The following is a 14,118-nucleotide window of genomic DNA, read 5'->3' as shown; positions in this document are numbered from 1 at the left end:
TTTCTATTTCGATTTTTTCCTGATAAGTTTCTGAACTAAAATCAATGTCTTCAATGAGAAAAATTAAAGATTTTTCACTAGAAAGATACTTGACTGAACAAATAATTTTCCAGATATTTTAGTACCTATTATAGGTTCAACTAACGCTGTTTTAAAACCTAAGTCTTCTAGAGATTTCTGAAAAATCGTATTTAGATTAAATCAAGCAGTTTTTTTAGAGAAAAACATATATTTGTCAAAAATTACGAAATTTCAAAAAAATTGACATTTAGGCTTTAAAACTGCTTCTGTTGAACCTTTGGTATCTAAAACACGTTTCTAAAATTATTAATTTACTCATATATCTATCTAGAGAACATGTTTAACTTTTGTCATTGATGGCATGTATTGATTATTAAGAATTCAAATAACTTGAGAATTGTTGCTTGCAGCGATTTTTACCAAGAGACGTAAAATAAGGCGTAAATGTATATTTTTTCACTCAGTAGTGTAATTACAGAGACGGAAGAAAAGTTATTCTTCAAAACAGTAAAAAACATGTAGGTGGCGCCCCCTACAAGTAGGAGTCATATTGACATCGAAATCAAATGTCTCATGTTAAAAACCTCCAGATACTAATTTTCACCCAAATATCCACATTAGTTCAAAAATTATTTCGAAGAAATCGAGAAGAAATCGAAATAAAAATGAAACTTCTACACTCTGTATCTTCGAAATGAAGCATTTTAGGACATAAGTTCATACGAACTTTTTTTGTTTATTTTGACATGCAGAATATGCTACTGAAGTTTCGGGAATACAGTTTGGACCATCCTGTAAAATGTCATATCGTGCAATTGCCAAGACATTATAATTATTTTGGACAAATTAGTAATTTTTTATATTACAAAATCATGAAAAAAATGCAAGACCCCGGAGGTCTAGTCTTGATCTTACTTTTTGTGCAAGACCAGTTTGCTTTTATTACCAAGACCAGTAGTTTATCTCTTGTTTAAATAATAACAGTAATACCTAATACTTAAATAATTTAAAAATAATTATAATGTAGGAAAAAGAAGAAAATATAAATTTTAGTACGGTATGTTTGTGTTATGAAGCACAATGGCTTTATTTCTCTTTATTTTCGTGATTCCATCGGTGGGAATAAATGACGAAAATAAAAAAAATGGGACAGGAAATTAGGAAAAGGTTCCGACCGACTGTCCAGTAATCGACAGGATGGACTCCTAATTGAGATCGATCGAAATGACATTCCAAAACCGAGGTAGGTGCACAAATGATGTATTCGCGGCAGGTTATGATACTAAAAATAAATATGGATAAACCTGGCCTTGTTTCATTTTTATTTTTCTTAGTTACATTTTTTCAAAAACAATCTTTTTGTTTCCTAGCCAATTTTTATAATTCTTAGACCTTATAATAATTCTAAGTGGCAACCTAACATGATTTGTTTTCTTAATATCTCTCGTTAGAGAGAAGATAGAAAGTTGCGGTTTGCGTTGATATTTTAGAAATTTTGTGGTCTATCTAACAGTGTAAAAAGAAATATAGCCTGCCATTTAAATGTTTTATGTAAAAGCGCATATCTGTTATGATGTCGATGTCATCGGTACAACAAAAAAATCTATGGAATCAAAATTTACACTGGAGATCATTAGGTCATTAGCTCTTTTATACGGGCCCTACGGCTAACCTAAACCAGAGTTACCTTTATTTTACTAAAAGCAAGTTTAACCTCCACCCACCACTTTATTTTATGAAATAGAGCAAAATACGCTATATAAAGAAATACAAAGTTCACATTGATTACAATACCAATATTTAAAATACCTCTTCACCTGCATATTTTTGAGAAAAATCCTGTTTTCTGATTGACCATCACAGATGCGCCCCTATCGGACATTTTTCGAACTTGAAAATAATTTCAAGCGATTTCTCTTGGCCGATTTACTTATTAAAATTTTTATCCCAAAGTTATACGATAAGTGGTTTCTGAGATACACTGACGAGATGTTTCTTATGGTTTTATATTACACAAGCACCCATGTGAATTACAGTAACAGAAAATATATTTGGTGTAACCTAGAGATATTCCTTTTAGGATATTCTTGACAAACAAGAAGAAACAATTCTTTAGAGTTCCCGCCAGTTGTTAAGAGAGAGATTTAATCAATACTAGTACCTGAGCGTTACGTAATATAAGAAAAACACTTTACTAGCTAGGTACAATTAAAACGCTTGAGATTGCTAACGAGAAAATGGGATGGAAATTTTAATAGCAGCTTGAGAGGTTTTCATGTTTACCATCAAAATCTAATTTCCTGTTATCAGTTTCGAACCTGTTAGTTACAAAACGAAAAAAAGCTAATTGTGTGGAAACATTTTAATTCATTTTACAAGAATTTTAGTTAGGTGCCCTACTTTAATCTAAAAAAATCCACGTAAAAGGATGAGATACCAAAAAATAATTAAATATTCTTCTAGAAAGGTATACCCCAGTTTAATACGTGTAACAACAGTAATACTATTTTAGAAAATACGGACTAGTCAAGTTCACTGACTTTTCAATGCAGGTATAAAGTGGCCATATTTTAAGACGTTACTTTTCAACAAAAAACATGGAAAAAGTGTACACCCTGTATAATATAAGAGAGGGTAATCGCATGATTTAATGAAAGATTAGAAAGTAATTCAAAGAAATTCTAAATAATATACCTACTTAAAAATATGGATACTAAAATAATTGCTCACCAATTTGTCTTTCTCAGTGGGTTTCTTTTTCTTAACATCTATGACTTACCTGAAAAAAAAGTAAAAAATTAATTTTCAAAATAAATTATTTGAAAATAATAATAATAATAGCTCCCGTATATAGCGTTTAACGCCTTGGGAGTAGCAAGGTACAGCTTGCGATGCTAGAGTTGTTCGGTCTACTCTTCAACCGCTTATTATTACCTCAGGATTGTGAATCCCAAGTACTCATTTAAAACTGAGTCGACCTAGGTACCCAAAACTATTTTTATTTTAATAAAAATGGTCGGCTGATAAAATGCCGGGTGTAGGATTCCAACCCACAACCTTAAGATTGGTAGACGAGAGCCTGTACCTCTACGCCACCGGGCACCACTTTTTGATTTGAAAACCCACATAAAAAAAAATAGTTAAAGTGAATCAGCGAAAAAAAATCTAGCGGGTTTTAGAATGGGCGAAATTAAAGAAATGTAAAAAATAATAAAAAAAACATTTAATTTTGGAAGATTTCCGAAAAAAATCGAATTTTCGCAATTAGGTTTTTTTGTTTGAAAAAAATTCAATGACACACAACGTTTATCTAATTTAATCTATACTAATATAGGTATAAAATCCTTAAGATACTGATTAATCACGATCCTGCTCAAACCACTCAACGTAAGAAGCTCAATTTTGGCATACAGGTTGATTCTAGGGTGTAGAGGTTCGATAAGAAGGGATTTTTCGAAATTCCAGTTCCAAGAGGGTGAAACCACCCCTCCAATATTACAATATTTTAAGATTTTTAAAAATGTATACAGGGTGTTTCGAAAAATCTGGTCATTGTTTAATCACGATCCTGCTTAAAGCGCTTGACGTAAAAGGCTGATTTTTGGAAAACAGATTGACTTTAGGGTGTAGAGGTTCGATAAGAAGGGATTTTTCGAAACTCGAATTCTAAGGGGGTTAAACTATCCATCAAATATTAAAATATTTTTTATTTAAAAACCGGTGAGTTTTTCGGAAAAACTCTTAAACACGTATATTTTATTTTGTTGTTTTACATATTTTAAGATTTTTTATAAATTTATACAGGGTGTTTCATAAAATATGACCATTGAGTAATCACGATTCTGCTTAAACCGCTTGACGTTTAAAGCTGATTTTTGCCAAACGGATTGACTGTGGGGTGTAGAGGTTCGATAAGGAGGGGTTTCTCGAATCTCAAATTCCAAGAGGGTGAAAACGCCTCCCAAATATTACAATATTTGTTATTTAAAAAACGGTTATTCTTTCGGGAAAACGCTTGGACAAGCATAATTTATTTGTTTTCTTTACATATTTTGACAGGGTGTTCCAAAAAGTTGGGTAATTGTTTAACCACGATTCTGCTTAACCTGCTTGACGTAAAAGCTTATTTTTGGCAAACGGATTTTTCGAAAGTCAAATTCCAACGAGATGAAACTACCCCTCAAATATTAACAAGTTATATAATAATATCGCCATATTGTTTTTTCTCATGCTGACATAAATGTGACAAAATTTTATCCAGTTTGTATGTTAATTGTTAATGGAAATTCTTGCTTTGCTTTATCATCACCATTACAAATAATTAATTCGACGCGAACGAAGCCGCTGGTACACGCTAGTAATCTTTATACAATTCATCTGGTTTACAAGATCACTGTAATATGTGCATTTTTATATTGGGCAGTGTATAATAATAAATGTCTTTATTCCCAAATAAAAATAGAAATATTACAAAAAAAATATTACAACATAAAAAAAACAACACTGATAAAAAAAAATAAATGCTATAACCAAAAAAAATACAAACAACAGAGGCAATCACTTCTAAATGAGAAGGAGCGAAATTCAGAGTCTAACTGAGCTCTGCTCTTCCATTTAACTCCTTGTGTATATAAAAATTGGTCAAGTGCGAGTGGGACTCGCGCACGAAGGGTCCAGTACTATTCATTATCTATACAACATTAGACACTATATTATTATAAACTTTTTTCCAATTTAGCTGAAATTTTGAATGCGCATATAAATAATTTAAAAAAAATGAAGAAACACATTACTAAAAATTGTATTAATCAATAATAAATATGTAAAAAGTAAAAATAAATATGTAAAAATTAAAAGTCTAGCTATAACGGTTCATAAGATAGACCTTTGTGACAGACGGACGGACAGACAGCGAAGTCTTAGTAATAGTGTTCCCGTTTTTACCCTTTGGGTACGGAACCCTAAAAATGATAAGAAAACCGCAGGTCGCACAACGCTCAATGGAACGAAATATGCTGGGAATAACCAAAAAAGACCGTAAAAGAATGGATACGACAAAAGATCCAGGTCATAGATGCCCCCCATCCACAGAATCAAATCCTTCAAGTGGCAATGGGCAGGACACCTGGCAAGAAGGACGTACAACAGCTGGACGGCCAAAAATTACAGCATGGTACTCATGAGGAATTAAGAGACCTAGAAGAAGACCAAACCTGAGATGGGACCATGATATTAGGAAATTAGCATGGATAACTTGGGCTCGCATAGCCAACAATAGACAACAATGGGCCCAACTACAAAGAGAAAGAGAGTACCGTAAAATGGGGTGAATAGAAACATAGTGGTGAATAGAAACAAAATTTCTGAAAAAAATCAAATCACGATTAAAAATATTCAAAGTAAAAAAAGTCGACATATCTAATTTTTCTATCATTGGTAATACACAATAAAATGTAAAAACTATATTTTTATCTGTGGCAGCACTGTTTCTGTCTCAATCAGCTGATCAATAAATGTGAGATCGATTTATCACCTATTTTGTATGGCGCGAAAACTTTATAAATAAAATATTTATTTTTAAAGTAATACATAAGCTGGTACATGTAAGTTGTCATATTATATGTATTGTTATTTATTGTTAAACCTACTTAAATATGTAATAATTTACTATTTCTAATCACCTTGTTGGAAATAGAATAGATAAAAACATTAACATCAATGTGTGTTTCTATTCTCCCCAATAGCAGGTGAATAGAAACACAAATGTTATTTTTATTTAATATTTATATGCATATTTCTCAAAAATCAAATTATATGTATACGCAAAGAACAAACAAAGACCCATGTTTTAAAATATTCGGGAAAATAATACCACATTTTTATCAACCGGTATATCGCTAATAGCCTACGAAACTGTTTCTATTCACCCCATTTTACGGTATCTAAATATGTGAGGGTGGCTACACCTTAATTGGAAATGGTTGAATAAGCTGAAAATGATGATGATGATATAAAAATAAAAAAAAACATGTTTAAAATAAATCTGTATTGTAGTGTTTTAGATAAGTTTGTCAATTTATAACAGTTTTTTTATCTAATATAAAATCGTGGCTACTATATACCAATAAAAAAAACATTCAATTGTTTTCTTTCGCTATGGTTACATAAATAAACTTTCACAAGACAAAAGAAAAGGAACTCGCACAGTAATTTTCCCAAACAACAACAATAATACACAATTTAGAGATAAGTTAATTGACCTCTGGTTAGCTAGGTTGCGCAACGAAACACCGATTGGTGCCAGCAATAGATTTAGTACTGAAATATTTCAATTTTTTGTTCAATATAACTACTATTTCTCATTATTCTATTGGGAGTGTAAAATAAATATTAAACAAAACACAATATTTAGTCATTACATATTTATTCATTGAGCCCGAATTCAAGTAAAAATATTTGTCCAGATTTTAATAATTCTGAAGCAAACATTCAAAAGATTTAAGTCAAGTTTTTTTCTTAAATATTTGTAAGCGGTTTGAGATGACAATCGTAGTGCAAACATTGACACTACACCGTTAACAAATAATATGGCTGTAAAATTTACATTGATGATGCTGTAGGTATATTTGAATCAATTGATATGAACAGGTTAAACAGAGAGAAAAAATGCATATTAGTTAAATATTAGTTTCATATCAAGTTATACAGGGTAGGTCTTAAATAAGTGCAAATATTTTCAGGGCTGGTAGATTTCAATAAATAAAACATATTTTTCCTTTACCGTTTTTCAAATAAGTCCAAAATAAATGAGATATTTTACTTTGAAAATTTCCAAAAAAATATATCGTCAGTGAAACGTGATAACCTGCTAACTCCATTTTTTACGTTAATAAGTTTTTTTATACCATTAGAAAGAGAAAAAATACTCTATAAGTAGGGAAAGCAAACACATTTTTGCCCATCAAAGAATTTTTTTTTTATTTTAACTCAATAATATCTGCTAACTCCTAGTGTTCTGAAATAGCCACCGAAATGCTGCTATCTCCGTAATATCCGTTACGATCACGCTAAAGCAAACACACAGATTCCTAGTCGTCTGTTTTTTTAGTATAGGACGTCGATCCAGGGTCGCACTAGGCCAAAGGGACTCGGGTGGCAATGTAAGGAGGGGCCCGTGTGTTTCTTTTTGCGTATTTCTTCGCCTTACGTTTTGGTCAATTTTTCCCTATTATATACAGGGTGAGTCTTAAATAAGTGCAAATATTTTTAGGGTAGTATATTTCGACCCAAGAAACACGATTATGAGTTTTTTTGCGCGATTTTTTTTTGAAAATTTGAAATTTAAAAAAAAATGGATCTTTTTTAATTTTTAGTTTAAAAACATACCTTGTTTGTAATATGGTAGCATAGGTAGTAGATTAAATTTACAAGAAAGAAAATCCAATATATGATTCTCAAAATTATAGCAAAAAATTGGAAATTTTAAAAGTGAAATAACTCGGTTGTTTTGGATTTATTTGAAATAAAAAAACGGTAAAGAGAAAATATTATGTTTCTTTTATCGAGATTTACCAGCCCTGAACATATTTGCACTTATTTAAGACTCACCTAGTATAGAACTCAGGGAACTACCCTAATGCAAGGTAAACCAAAGCAATGAAAATTCCATAATGCAATGCAAAAGCAAATATTGTTAAGAATAAATAATGAACTATAAAGGGGGCCCTAATAGTTATCTATATAATATGGCCAGTCCGACCCTGCGTCGATCCGTTCTGTAAATACGGGGTGTCCGTAAAGGATAAGGGGAAAAACAAAATTCTCTATATACGAGCAATTCATCGGCGTGCTATAAATAGTTTAAATAACATTACTTACTTGTACAAGAATTTCCATAATACCTAATCAGTTTTATTTTTTTCAGCGTTTTTTTCACGTAAATGATCCATAATTTTTATAAAAATTAAAAAAATAAGGAGAAAAGTAATAAAAAATTAATAAAATCACGCACTAGTCTTCCAAGCTCGGTCTACTACCGTTGTATAAAAATTAGGATAAGCATGGAAGGATTCTAGCATATCTTCTATGAATTATAAGTTTATTTTTTAAATTATTTTCATATTCATTAAGTCCAAAATTCTGCTACTCCAGTTCTTTAAAAATGCAAAAAAATTTAAAATTTTTATTAAAAATTTATTCGTTTTTGGACTTGTATGTTTTTCTTCTAAACCGACGATATTATAAATATATGGTTATGAATATCATATTTTTTAAATTTAATTGATTATTTCTAAATCTATTTGGGTAATATTCATTTCCATTTTCAAAATTTCAAACAATAAAAGTTGCTATCTCCAGAAGTGTATTTTTATTTCTTATTTCTGCAAGACGAATATCTGCTATCTCCCTATTGTGTTTGAAAAAAATGACGTAACACGATATATTGAGTTTTATTGTTCCCCAGCAAATAAAATTCTTATCTCTTTATCATATTAACGAATCAAAATACTTGCTACATTTGTACATATTTTTTTGTACCGTTTTTTTGCTCTCCTGTAAAATTAGGAATAATGGAGTTAGCAGTTTATCACGTTTCACCGACGATATGATATTTTGCCTAAATTTTGAGAACCACTGGATTTTTTCTGGGTTTTATTTCTTGTAAATTTAATCTACTACCTACATATTATGTTGCCATATTTTCAAGAAATTATATTTTTTAACAAAAAACAGTATCGGACCTTAAAAAACTAGCTGCGGGCTTAAAAAACTAGCTGCGGACTGTATCGGGCTTTTCAGGTTACAGAAAAAGAGTACGCCTTGCGTAACCATCTTTTGATCCGTGTCAAATACTTGTCAGCGAGTAATGGCAATGGTAGTAGTAGGGAGCGATCATCAATTCTAAAACCATATGCCGCTTCATCTGACTCTTACAAAATAATTATACCAAATTAATTTAAGATTTTTTCCGAAGAAAGAGGGCAATTTAAAGTCAATTACTTTCGTAAACGTGACATCTAAATGAACAGTTAGAATCACTTTACCGTTCCAGTTACATATGTATAACAAAAACATGAAATAGGAAAATATCATGAATGTTTTTCATGTTTTTGTTCACTAAATTTTCGGGTTATTAAATATCTAGAACAAGATTTTTTCCTTGCTTTTGTGACCGGACTTTAGCAAATTACCCATAATTGAACACGAAATATAATAATGTTATTATTATTAGAAACGATGAACGTCTAGGTGTCCTAAAAACAAGAAATTAACGGGATATCTATAATTTTAAAGTAAAAAGTTGGTTTAGAGTTTTTAATGTTGTTTTGAAGGCTTAATATGAACACTTATAGATGTTTGGAATTTAGTACAACCTCTTAAACGGCTAACTGTAGCGACGTATTTCAATTAGTGAATATACAGGGTGTCAAAAAAATTGTGTATCTAACTCCGGTGGGTGATTCTACAGATAAAAATAAACAAAAAGGCTTTAAAATGCTTCCCGAAGTAGTTACAATACTCAAAAGGGTAAAAAAATAATATATTTTGTTTATTTTTAAGAATATTGGTACACCGTTTTTCTTGAAATTTGGTACTCTTAAGCCGCGTCTAAGCAATGCGAACAAAACGTTCGCGAACATATATAATTACTATACTATAGCACTATAACTCGTAGCAGCAGGGCGTAAACGACGGCACAGTCCATCGCATCGGTCCCGAGGACTGAGGTGCGGGGAAGCATGACGCAAGCTCGACACGCCGGCGCGATAAAGAGGCAGTGAGCAGTTACCAACCAGTGATGCGTGGCTGTCTTGGCCGACGGATGGTTGGGCTGTTGACGGAATTGTCGAAATACATCGAAAAAATAGCGAAAAAGCAAAATACGTATTTAAAATTGTTGAGTGAAACATGTATTTTCTTAGATTGAAAGTAGTTCGTAAAGTGGCGGTAAGAGACAATAATTCTCAACATTTATTCATTCAGAAAGATATTCATTGTAATGTGTAATGTGTGCTTTTCAAGGTGTTTTGTAAATCAGTGGTTCAAATTGTGATGAAGCCTATACGAAAATAATGTGTTAAGTTAAAAATGGGCACTGTTATTTTAGCAGTTTTTATAATAGCACGTACAAGTAAAGCAGCACAATGAAGTGTATTTTAGTTAAGTGTGTATCGAAAAAGAGAACTGTCGCAGTTACATCGATCTGTCATAAGTATCTTTTTAATGTTGGGTAAGTTTTTTTAATTTAACTTTTAAACATTTAACTTTTAATTTATTTTATGTAATAATATCACAATCTTAAAAATGTAATGCATCTCTGCAAACTCCTCAGGTGTTGTGATTTTATGACTTACTTGTAAACATATACTTTCTTGTCCATATGGCAACACAGTGCGTCGAATTAACTGAAATCCGGGCTTGGTCCGGGTAATTGGATGTAGTTGGCAATATCTGCCGGCGGTTCTCAAAATGTTGCGATTATTTTTTTAAATTTTCAAAGTTAAATAACTCAGTTATTTTCAATTTATTTTAAAAATGGTAAAGAGAAAATATGTTTATATTGACCAGATCTACCACCTCTTAAAATATCTGCACTCATTTCTGGGACACCCTGTATATATTATTAGACTAGAACTTTTTTAAGTAAGAAAGGTGCTCTTCGTTTAGTACTTTAGGGTGAACGTCGATTTAATATTAGCGAAATCATGAGATTAATTTATTTATAATTTCTTTACACTTTTACATTTTTACTTCATTTGATAGCTTCATACAATTCCAATTTTCTATTTTAAACTTATCCAAATAAATCCTAAGAAGCTGCAAGTAGAATTTATGTTTTTAAAACGGTAAAAAAGTAATCTACGGTTATATTGTTCATTAAACCGTTGTATAATGAGCACGATATTGTTATTAACGACATCTATAGCCATTAAATAATACTGCGAGATGCGCACGAAGAGTGGCGTGTATTTCGAACAAGCGAGTACGATGAGGATCGTAAATTTTACCAACAGGCGTCCATATTTAACCGCCATTAAAAATACGATCAAAGATATTAAAGTAATAACTGTATATGTATATTCTTCGGACGATTATCCTGAATTATATAGATCAACAACACGAAACTCCATCTAAAATATCTGTAAAGAACTACGCACAATAGAAAAATCCTTTACAATACAGTTAATAACTGATGTTAAAATAAATATTTTTTTTCAAACGTCACAAAAGTATTAATTTTTGCGACGTGATTGACAATCTAAAAAAGTAATTTTAACGCCTTGGCATAAAAGTAAAGCACTTTTACGCCTAAACATAAAATTATGGAAATATATTATTAAACTGACATAACGTGTCAAATTCAACGAGCGTAACCATAGTTTCTCGATATATAATTATATACAAGGTATGACTTTTAAATCTTTTCATATTAGGTGGAACGTTTGAAATTGTTTAAAAAATTATTTGTTGCATTTGAAAAAAATTTAATGTTCTATTCGAAGTAAAAATTACTTTTTGTGCCTCGGATGTATGTCAAATATTGCAAGCACAGCCATGTTTTTTGTGTTTGATGCCTTCGTTCGGGCCACCCGCAAATAATGTAAACGCACCTTTAGAAGTACCTCCAAGAAAGAGTTGCCGTAAAAATCGTACCAAACTTCTAAGTCTATGCAAATCGAAACGTCAAATCATAACGTACACGAGCATCGTTAAACACAATGGGCAACCGAAAAATCTACATAGCTATAAAACTGTCCCTTTCGCTGTCAGACCTTCCGCGAAATCAGATATCACCTCTCCATTATCCATTGTGGCGACGTTTCGGCGCTTTTGCCCCGTCATCAGGCGATATAAATACGGCCGACGTCTCTCTTTCTCTTTAAGAGCGCGCAGATGCGCCTATTTAATGATGCCGAAGACTTTTCTGCTTGTTTTGCTCTTATTACCTTCATTTCAGCTCGATTCTTCTTTCTTTTTTCTGTTTCTATGTACTGTTGATTTATAATGTTGTATTTAAGTTATTTTCCTCCAACTCAAAAACTGGGCCCAAACTGGGCCCAATTTTTTTAATACATATTACATTAAGTTTTTTATATGCATTTATTTAGCATTTGTTATCAATTTCTATTTAAAAAGGTGCAGTCAAGCTATATCTAGATATCTAACAGTTATGACCGCGCAGCTAATTAAGGGTGCACACTGTGCTATGGTGATATGAAAAATAAATCTTATTTTTACGTGAGGAATCTGCCTACGAGAGATGGCATGCTTTTTGAAACACCCTGTATGTTGTGTTGTAGTGGACCAATTTAGATTATTTTTTAAAGCAGTTTATAGCTCAGTTATTTGACTTTTTAGTATCTTTTTCTGAATTAAAAATGAAATTTCCTATCTGTTAAGTATACGAGAAAAAATAAAATGTTGATATTTTGGTCTAAGTTTGAAACACCCTGTAGAATATGCTAACAGAGCAGGGAATTTAAAAATGATTTTTTCTACGACTAGCCTAGAAAATGCAGTTTGACACACGGAAAACTCGATCTGAAATTGGCATTTGCAAACTGTTGTGTCATTTTGCACACGACATGTGCCAATTTTAACATTTTTAACCTCCAATGTTTAGCTGAAACGCCAAACGCAACGCAGCCGTCAGAAAAGTGTCATCATTACATTGCAAATTATTTCACAAAACTAGCAAAAATTGAGTGAGTCTGCTGCTAATTTGTAGTCGTAGAAAAATAGCGTAAAAAACTCGTTCGAAAACTTCTTTGTGTACTTGTTCGACTTGTCAACAAACTGTCAAACTCGTGTGCAAAACGTCGTTTTCGAAACTCGTTGTTTAATATACTATTATCACCTAGGTGCATCTTTTCTAGATAGATTCTTTTTTGGTTCATCTCAATAGCTTTATTTTTATTGGAGATATTGACTTTTGAAGAAGACACTAACATTTTTTCGTAATTTCTACATTAAAACAATACCTTTGCTTTTAGTCCTAGTCAACCGACCTATGATATAGTGTTGATGATTTATGTAATGTCACTGTCATTGAAAAATCATATTATTATTGTCTGTTGGGCAGTTACTCAAGCAGAGATGGTCTAAATTGTAGCTCTAGTCCTCTAACAATTCCATGACTCACAATTTTTAAAAAACTAATTATTTGACACTAAACTTCGTGTCGAATAGAGTGAACAACCCTGTATAAGGCCCGTCACAATTTTTGGTTCGTTTAAGTCATGGCTGGGAAACTTAAATGGAAATGACAGTTCATTAAAAATAGTTTTTCCTCCAAGATGCAGAGGCGCAAAATATTAAAACTGTCAATATCAACAATGCAAATGTCAATATCTGACAATAATAAAATTTGATTTTTAACTGACACGAGACGCTTTTGTTGTGATTTTACGGTTTAATTTCGTTTTAGTTTGTCGAATTATTGTAAAACTAAATTCCTTCAGATTTTTTGGCAGTATTCTGTTTTAGACAATGTTTTTTAAAAACAGTGGGACAATTTGTGTTTTGTATAGACTCTTAGTTATTTTTTATCATGGAGTTTAATTGTTGTACACCGGGTTTCCGAAGAATACAATGGTATCTAAATTAAATATATCTACTAACAGTTATAGATTTTTTAAATTAGTACTGCTAAAAAATGCTACTTGCTGAGCAGTTATTTAATTTTTTTAAGGTGCGTATTCATTATCCGCACGAACGAACGAACGAACGAACGAACGAATGTTCGCTAGTGGTATGGACGGGGACCGCACGATAGGACCGCACGAGAAGACCGGAGGCATTTATTGGCGAACGCCTTTGATGTACCGACTCGAAACGGATGGTCGAGCGAACGAACGAACGAACGGCCGCATGCGTTCGGTCCCCGTCTAAATATACCGCACTTTCATTCGTTCGTTCGTTCGTTCGGATAATGAATACGCACCTTTACGGTGCATGTAACGAATTAAGGACGCGCGTTGCGTTATATTAGCATGATCAGCAGGTGATTAAAACTAATTTAATTTGTTTTTATTATTTCAAGTCTCAAACGGAAACAAACTGGGAATCTTGTCCACACCAAAATTATATAGCCGT

The 14,118-nt window shown here is 31.9% G+C and overlaps 1 protein-coding gene across 1 annotated transcript in view; it reads right to left on the bottom strand.

Annotated features, from left to right (window-relative positions):
- Positions 1-14,118, bottom strand: part of LOC115886016 (mannosyl-oligosaccharide alpha-1,2-mannosidase IA) — a 130,222-nt gene that overhangs the window by 88,348 nt on the left and 27,756 nt on the right. The gene's annotated exons all lie outside the window — the stretch shown is intronic.

Source organism: Sitophilus oryzae, unplaced genomic scaffold (assembly GCF_002938485.1).
Source record: "Sitophilus oryzae breed Bouriz unplaced genomic scaffold, Soryzae_2.0 scaffold_466_pilon_pilon, whole genome shotgun sequence".
NCBI lineage: Eukaryota > Metazoa > Arthropoda > Insecta > Coleoptera > Curculionidae > Sitophilus > Sitophilus oryzae.
This window is presented reverse-complemented; position numbering and strand designations above follow the sequence as displayed.